The following is an 8,059-nucleotide window of genomic DNA, read 5'->3' as shown; positions in this document are numbered from 1 at the left end:
AAATAAAGTAGAAGTGGGAAAAAATTAGAGCAGAAATAATGAATTTCCTAATGTATAGTAGAGATCATTCAAGGCCAAAGCAATTTCCTTGGAAAGAATAATTGGTAATAAATAAATACATGGGCAAATTGAGCAACAAAACAAGAGATAGTAGAAATAAAAATAGACTTCACTATATATCCTACAGACATTAAACAACATTATAAAATAATATTATGAACAATTTTTTGGCAATACACTTGAAAATTTAGGTGAAATGGACATAAACCTAGAAATATACAGGTTACCAAAATAGAAAAACTATTAGAAAAATGCAACTTACTAAAACAAGAAGAAAATCTGAAGAATTCTGTAAGAATTAAAAAAAAAAATTGTAATAGTAATTTCAAGCCCTGACTCAAAGAAAACTTTGGGCTCAGAAAACTTCTCTGATGAGTTTTACCAATTACTTAAAAAAGAAACAATACCAGTTTACATAATTTCTTCTAAAGAGTAGAGAAAAGGAAAAAATTCAAACTCTTTTTTCCTAAATCTAGCAAATCAAATATCAGTTCATGTAAAAAATTTAAATCTATGTTGTAATTTTAACCTTTTGTGAAAAATATTTTAGTAAAGTCTGGCATATTTCAAGAATTTAATATTTTTTTGGACCTGGCTTCTTTGATTTGCAAAAGTAGTTATTTTTCTTCAAGTTAATTGATAGTAGACTTGGATCTCAAAATTTTCCTCTGTACGGCATTCAACAATCTTCATCGACAGCCATAAAATAATTTACCGATGTGTAAGTTACTGTTACCATTTAAAGTGCAACCTCCAATTACAATAAATGAGCAATAAACAAATGTTTCCTTAATAATAAATTTATCTTTCTGCCTTAGGTAGTTAATCGTTTATAACAACTAGTTCACTTGCCTTTTTGAATAGATACCTCACTGCTTAAATAAATAGATTAATAACACCAGACACCTTTCTTCATTAATAACCTATGTAAAATTTTGAGATCCTCTGTTTTTGAGCAAAGTTAGTACTCTCAATGTATAAATTTAGTAACTGCTTGTGGGAAATACCTAAATGAGCACTATGACTTCAGTGATTCATCTATGTGAATACCCTCTTAATTTATAATGTTTCCAGTTTTAATAATATGAACTACCACACTCTGTTGTCTTCACTCTAATAAAGGGTAGTGGTGAGACATTTTATATAAAAAAGACTCTATTCCTACCTTCTTTAGAAATTCTCATTTTGCATATCTATTGAACATGAGTAAAGATGTTTAGTAACATCTTTATGCATAACCAAATTCTACTTTTTAAACGTAGGTTAAGAGGAGATATTAGCTGATAGATGAAGCATTAATCTATCAAAGTTGGTTTATCCTTCTTCTCAAACTTAAGAGTTTTGAAAAAGGTCATCAGGAATATTAGAAATAACTGCATAAATAAGATGATATATAAAATAGGGGGATAACTTATCCAAGAAGAACAGGCCAGAGAAACCATAATGGTGTCATGAGCATTGCTGCTAACCTGTGAGGTTAAAGCTCAAGAAATACTGTCAACAAGGACATTCCTTTGTTTCCATAATGTTTACAATCTCTTTCATGAAAATGGTATTCAAAACAGAATGTCTTTGAACATGTAAGCTAGTTCAATAGTAAACTTTCTTCTCTCATATTGCTGAGTGCCCTCAAAGGCAGGTTCACATTTCCACCCAAGAGTGATTTTACACTTGTCACAACAGATCTCTGCTCCAGCGTATTAAGGAAGGACAAAGGCTCTCCTCTGCTGGGCCACAACCCACATTCACTGAGAATTAAAGAGTTAGGCTTGGGTTTGACTAACACAAAAGAACTTGGAGATCAACAGAGCATAATTTTCCAAATGAGCTTTGCAGTGGCTACAGGAGTAAATTCAGTGACAGTTCGGCAGGTGACCTTGGAAAGTTTTTGAGTTTGTCATTTTTATCATCTCTGCTGGAAGCTTCTTACTCAGCTCAGGACTGAAATGTGAAGAATCGAGACTGTTGGATTCTATGGCAAAAGAAACCCTGGTATATGCAGGTAAAAGCTGTTATTCTGAAGGATGTAAGGCACTTTTTATACAGACGGGGAGAGAGAAAATGTCACAGTGTATGCTCAGCAGTCCATGCCTCGGCCAGCTCCCCTGCCTCTGGCCCTAACCCACAGCACCTATCTGGCCAGGTGCTCATTGCTACCAGTTGGCTTGGCAATCAGTTAGTTAGCTGGAGGGCCGGGTGTTGCTTGCTCGGCTGCCAGGCAGCCTTGGCTTGATGGCTGTGAGCTCCTGCATAAGGTTTGATACATTCTTCTTGCTGCCAACCCAACTCACTTTATAAGGCTGCTTAATCTTCACAACATTAGTCTGATATGGACATTACACAAAAGTAAAATTACAGGCCAATTTCACTCATGAATATAGATTCAAAAATCTGAAAAAAGTTAGGAGACTGAATCCAGCAACACATAAAAAAGATACTACATCAGAACCAAGTTTTTTTTTTTTGGTCAGAAATATAAGGCTGGTTCAGCATTCACAGATCAACCAGTGTGATTCATTGTATGAAAGCACAAAGGGGAAAGGTCAGAAGATTATCTCTGTAGATGCAGAAAACACATTTAACAAAAATTAAAAATTGTTTATGTTAATAGAAGCTTAGCAAACTGGAAATAGAAAGAAACTCCCTAATCTGATAGAGTACCCACAAATAATCTCCAGGAAACATTATACTCAATGGCAGAACATTGAAAGCTTCTTTTCTGTTTTGAAATCACATCGGAAACAAGACAAGTATATCTACTATCACCATTTTCTATTCGAAATTTTTACTAAAGACCCCAAAAACAAAAAAGAAATTATGCTTATAAAAAAGAAATAAAACTCTTAGTATTTATAGAAAAATCAAAAATAACATACCAGTAAATTATTAAGATGAATAAGTGAATTTCACAAGATTGCCAAGTAAAGGTCAATATAAAAAATTAGTTATATATTATATATACCAGCAACAATTAATTAGAAAATAAAAATAAAATATTATCCAATTTTCAAGCACATCAGCTATCTAGAAATATAGGTAACAAAAATTTGTGAGCTCTTTTAGAAAACTAAAAGTATTGAAAGAAATTAAAATTACATATAAATGTTTGCTGGAGATCATTTGTGAGTACTCTGTCAGACAAAGGAGTTTCTATTTCATTTGCTATGATTTTATTGTCATAAATTAATGTTAATTTTTATTAAATGTATTTTCTGCATGAATGGCAATTATCTTATTTATGATTTTTCTCCTTTGTTAGGAGATTTACCACATTCCTGAATTGAAAGACTCAACATTGTAAAGATGCAGTCTCCATCTACATATCAGGTTGTGTGTGTGTGTGTGTGCGTATATGTAACCACTGATTTTTTTTTTTTTTTTAAAAGGTAAGGAAATGCAAAGGTCCAAGAATAGGCAAGACAATCTTCAAGAAGAATAAGGTAGGAGGTTCATAATCTAGCTACAATACTACAGAAGTAATGATATTGGTTCAAGGATAGACATACACCCCTGGAACAGAATAGAACATCCAGAAAATACGTATGTGAGGTCATTTAACTTAAAATAAAGGTGGTGCTACAGAGTAGTAGGGAATAGGTGATCTTTTCAATAATTGGTGCTTTTTATTCATAAGAAAAAATGCTTGATGCTTACCTCACCACACACAAAAAAATTATTTTTAGGTGAATTAAAGTTCTAAATAGGAAAGGTAAAGTTAAAAAGGTACAAGTTAAGATAAGGAGAATGTTCTCATGACTTTGGAGTATTATGCGACCTATTTTCGGTAAACCGAAAAGAATAAATGGTTCAGATTCCCCATTCTCTTTATTTTTTTCTTCTTTCCTGTTTTCCATTGGATAGAAAAAAATTTTGTTCCTGTTTGTTGAAAAGCTATATATTCTATTTTTCTCCTTTTGGTGTCTGTCTTCATCATAAGACTTACGTTTATTTATCTCTATCAATTCCTTAAATTTATCAATATTTACATACTACTCTTAACAACAGAAATATACTCACAAGCACTCCTATACTTTTTGTTTCCACCACTAGCTCCATCATATTGATATTGTCTAGAATTTCATTTCTACTTTATTACAGATATATTTTCTTTCCTTTAGCCCTTTAAAATTGTTAGGACAGTGATACATCTTACCAAAAAACTTAATACCCCATTACTTTCCATATCTCTTGTAGTTCTGAATGTTTCCTTATTACTATAGGGGTTTTTGTGTAACAAAACTTTTGAAGCCTATGTGCCCAGGAATGTTTTGTAATGTCCATCAACAGATGATAGGATAAAACAAACAAACAAACAAACAAACAAAAAAACCCCCCATGGTGTATATATATATATATACACACAATGGAATAGTATTCAGCTATAAAAAGAAATGATATCCTATCATTTGCAGCAACACGGATGGAATTGGAAACCATCACGTTAAGTAACTCAGGCACAGAAAGACAAATACCACATGATCTTATTCATATGTGGAAACTAAAAAAGCAAGTGTTTCTCATAGAAGTAGAGAGAAGAATAATGGTCACCAGAGGCTGGGAGGGGAAAGGGGTGTGTGTGTGTATGGGGAGGAGAAGTGGTGGACTAATGGGTGCAAAACTATGCTATATACACTCAGTGAATCATGGCGTAGTATATGCATGTATGGAAACCACACACTGTATCCCACAAAAATGTACAAATAAATGTTAAAAAGAATGTTTTATTATGTGCTTGCATTTTAATGACAATTTTGTTTAGAAGAATCTAGTTTTAAATATATCTTCCTTTAGTACTTTAAAAATATTTCTCCACTGATCTCTTCTATGTAGTATTAGGGCTGAGAGGTGTACTTGCAGTCCAATTCTTGATCTTTTATAAGTGATCTGCTCTTTCTCTCTAGAAACTTTCAGAATTTTTGCTTTGTCGTTGATAATCTTAAATTTCACCACTAGACAGAGGTGTCCTTTTCCTTCTATCCCCTGTTTGGGACTCTAGGACCTTTTTTAATTTTCAGGTCTGTTATCTCGTTTTATTTCCATTATTTCTTCAAGTATTTTCTCCTCTTTATTTTGTCTCTCTTTCTGGAAGTCTAGTTATCTATACATAAGCAGTTTTTCCTCTTCCCACATCTCTAAAATTCTCTTTTATAACTTCAGACTCTTCATTCTTTCCTCCTGCTCCTAGGAGAGTTGCTTACTTTGTAAGTTACGGGTTTGTTCAGCAGCTGTACCTGTGAGCTCATATTTCCCCAGAGTTAGGAGATACCCCGTTTGAGAATAACTCTGATAACGTGCGCTGAGAAAAAGTTAAGGCCAAGGAAGAGGATGAATCCCAGGGCAGAGAGCCTGGGCACAATAGAACCACTGCTCAACACTCTTGTCTTCTCTCCTATCAGGTAACTCCTCATTCCAAGGTTTTACTTTTAAATCTTTGGGAAGACCTAGCTCTTGGAGAAAGCAGCCTTTCTAAGTTGTAACTCATAGCCCTGGGCGATTGGAAAGGCTGTGTTTTGCGTCCCCCTCCCAGGTCATCAAAGGGAATTCCTTTAAAAATACTCCAATAAAAACCAAATAAATATTATATCAAAATGAAATAGAAAACAAATGAAAAGGCATCATACTATTCAAAACCTTCAAAACAAAACAAAAAATTTCAACACACACACTCCTGGAGTCTTCCAAACAAGTTGCAACATAATTCTTTTACTGTGAGCTGAATGAGTATAAGTTTGTGTCTGCTGCAGACAAGAAATCCTTCAAGAACAGTACATCTTTGAGCATATATTTTTCCAGTCATGTTTTCAAGCTCTGTAGCAGTACAGTTCACAGCACTGGGTATATATTTAAGTTATCTGAGAATACCTGGTGTATGAGCATTAGTTTTCTGTAGCTTATAACAAAATACCTAAAATGGGGTAAATTATAAAGAAAAGAAATTTATTTCTTACAGTGTTGGAGGCCAGGAAGTCCAAGAGCATGGCTCAGCATCTGGCGAGAGGGGCAAGAAGATGGTAACGTGCTCACTTGCTCTCTTCACAAAACCACTAGTGCCACTCCTGTGTTAAGCCACTCATTGATTAACCTGTTAACCCATTAATCAATCAATGGATTAGTCCATTCATGAGGGCATAGTCCTCATGATCCAATCACCTCCCAAAGGCCACACCTCTCAACACTGCCACATTGGGGATCCAGCTTTCACATGAACTTTGGAGAGAACAAACATTCAGACCATAGCACCTGTCTTTGTCAAATGGGCAAGTTTTGCTAATTGGGAGAATGCAGATATACTCTAAACTGATGGGTCTATCACTACCTATCCCACTTCTTGCTTCCCCCAACACATGAAACAAAAACAAAACAAACCCCACCAAACACAGAAAGACACACACACACACACACACACACACACACCCCTGTCCCCATCTCTAAACCATAGGACTACTAGATGCATAATAGGCATTTCGAAATTTAACAAAGGTTGTTTTTGACTCTAGCTGGCTTTTTCTACTTTTGAAGGTCATCCAGATAATAAATAAGCAGTCATTATCTGTCTGTGAATGTAGAACTCAACTTACTCAATAGATTTAAAAGCCACAAAACCCAACCAAAACCACAATAGTAGCAGCAAACATAAAAACACAAAACACCAAACACTCAAAGTTCTAAGAATGGTATGCGTAGTGGCTTGTCTATGACCACCTGCAGAGGTCTCTTCTTCAAGTGTTGGACCACAAGCATGGTTCCCTGAAGCTGATGGCTGAAGGTCATGGATACTGATTTGAAGAGTCTTGGATGTATCTTTCCTACACCTTACATGGAAGAGATTTGCAATCGAGTGGGGTAGACATCCTCTCTTTATTGTACACTATGTCCAATACGGCCCTGGGTGCTTCTTCTGTGTAACTGTGATTTGACTTGTCCTCCTGCTGGTGCAGCTGGGGAGCCCTAGAAGGTAGATTGCCCAGCATGTGGGGCAGCTGTGTGGCAGAGTGGAAAGACTCATTATATGATTAGAGGCATCATTTGACTGCCCTTAGAATATTTATAAAGCTCAAAGGCCTTCAGGAAAATTACTGAAGTGTGACCTTGTGAAAGTCAGATGAACTTTTTGAGAAGGGCTTGGCGAACTTTTCTGTAAAGGGCCAGATAATAAATATTGTCAACTTGGTGGGCTACATGGTCTCTGTTACAACTACTCAAGTCTGGCATCATAGCAAAAACAGCCATAGGCAAAGTGTAAATGAATGGATATAATTGTGTTCCAGTAAAACTTCATTTACCAAAAAAGGTGCAAGGGGCTGAACTTGGCCCCTGTTTGTCCGCTTGTCTCTTAGAGCCTTGGGGACCTCATGGGTAGAATGGAGAGGTGGATATAGTCCCTGCCTATAGTAATATGTTAGAATCCAATTAGAGAATAAAGATGAATATTTTATTTTTAAACAAACTGTATGTGGAAGTGATATATGTGGGATTTGATCTTCAGATGGGACTCAGATGTCTTGGGGGATTCAACGGCCTTTTCATAGCTTAGGCAAATCCAGTTTTCTGGTTGAAAATAAAAATGTTCGCATGGTTTTCCTGGCTACCCAAGAGTTCTAGTGGGAAGCTGTTTGCATGAGGCAACTGTCAATGAATATCAAAGTTGCAGAATAAATTTCCCCAGAAATTCTTGAGAAGTAGGAGTGGGGAGAACTGGGAAGCATGAAGGAGAGGTCTCTGGGCGTATGTACCTGGACTTTAAAAAACTGCCTCTTCCTTTCTGTCCGTGGATGCTGCTGAGGAAGCAGTGTTGAAGTTTCTTCCCACTGCCGTCATGTCTAAGTCACAGTCTGCTAAGGAGCCCGCACAGCTGCGGAAGCTCTTCATCGGAGAGCTGAGCTTTGAAACAACTGATGAGAGTCTCAGGAGCCATTCTGAGCAACGGGAACACTCACGGACTGTGCGGTAATGAGAGATCCAAACACCAAGTGCTCCAGGGGCTTTGGGTTTGTCACCT

General features: G+C 36.0%; 1 pseudogene; it reads right to left on the bottom strand.

Moving 5' to 3' along the window:
- Positions 1-1,616: 1,616 nt before the first annotated feature.
- Positions 1,617-1,970, bottom strand: LOC103598910 (annotated as a pseudogene).
- Positions 1,971-8,059: the final 6,089 nt, after the last annotated feature.

Source organism: Galeopterus variegatus, unplaced genomic scaffold (assembly GCF_000696425.1).
Source record: "Galeopterus variegatus unplaced genomic scaffold, G_variegatus-3.0.2 Scaffold2779, whole genome shotgun sequence".
NCBI lineage: Eukaryota > Metazoa > Chordata > Mammalia > Dermoptera > Cynocephalidae > Galeopterus > Galeopterus variegatus.
Note: the sequence above shows the minus strand (reverse complement) of the source record. Positions and strands in the feature narration are given on the sequence as shown.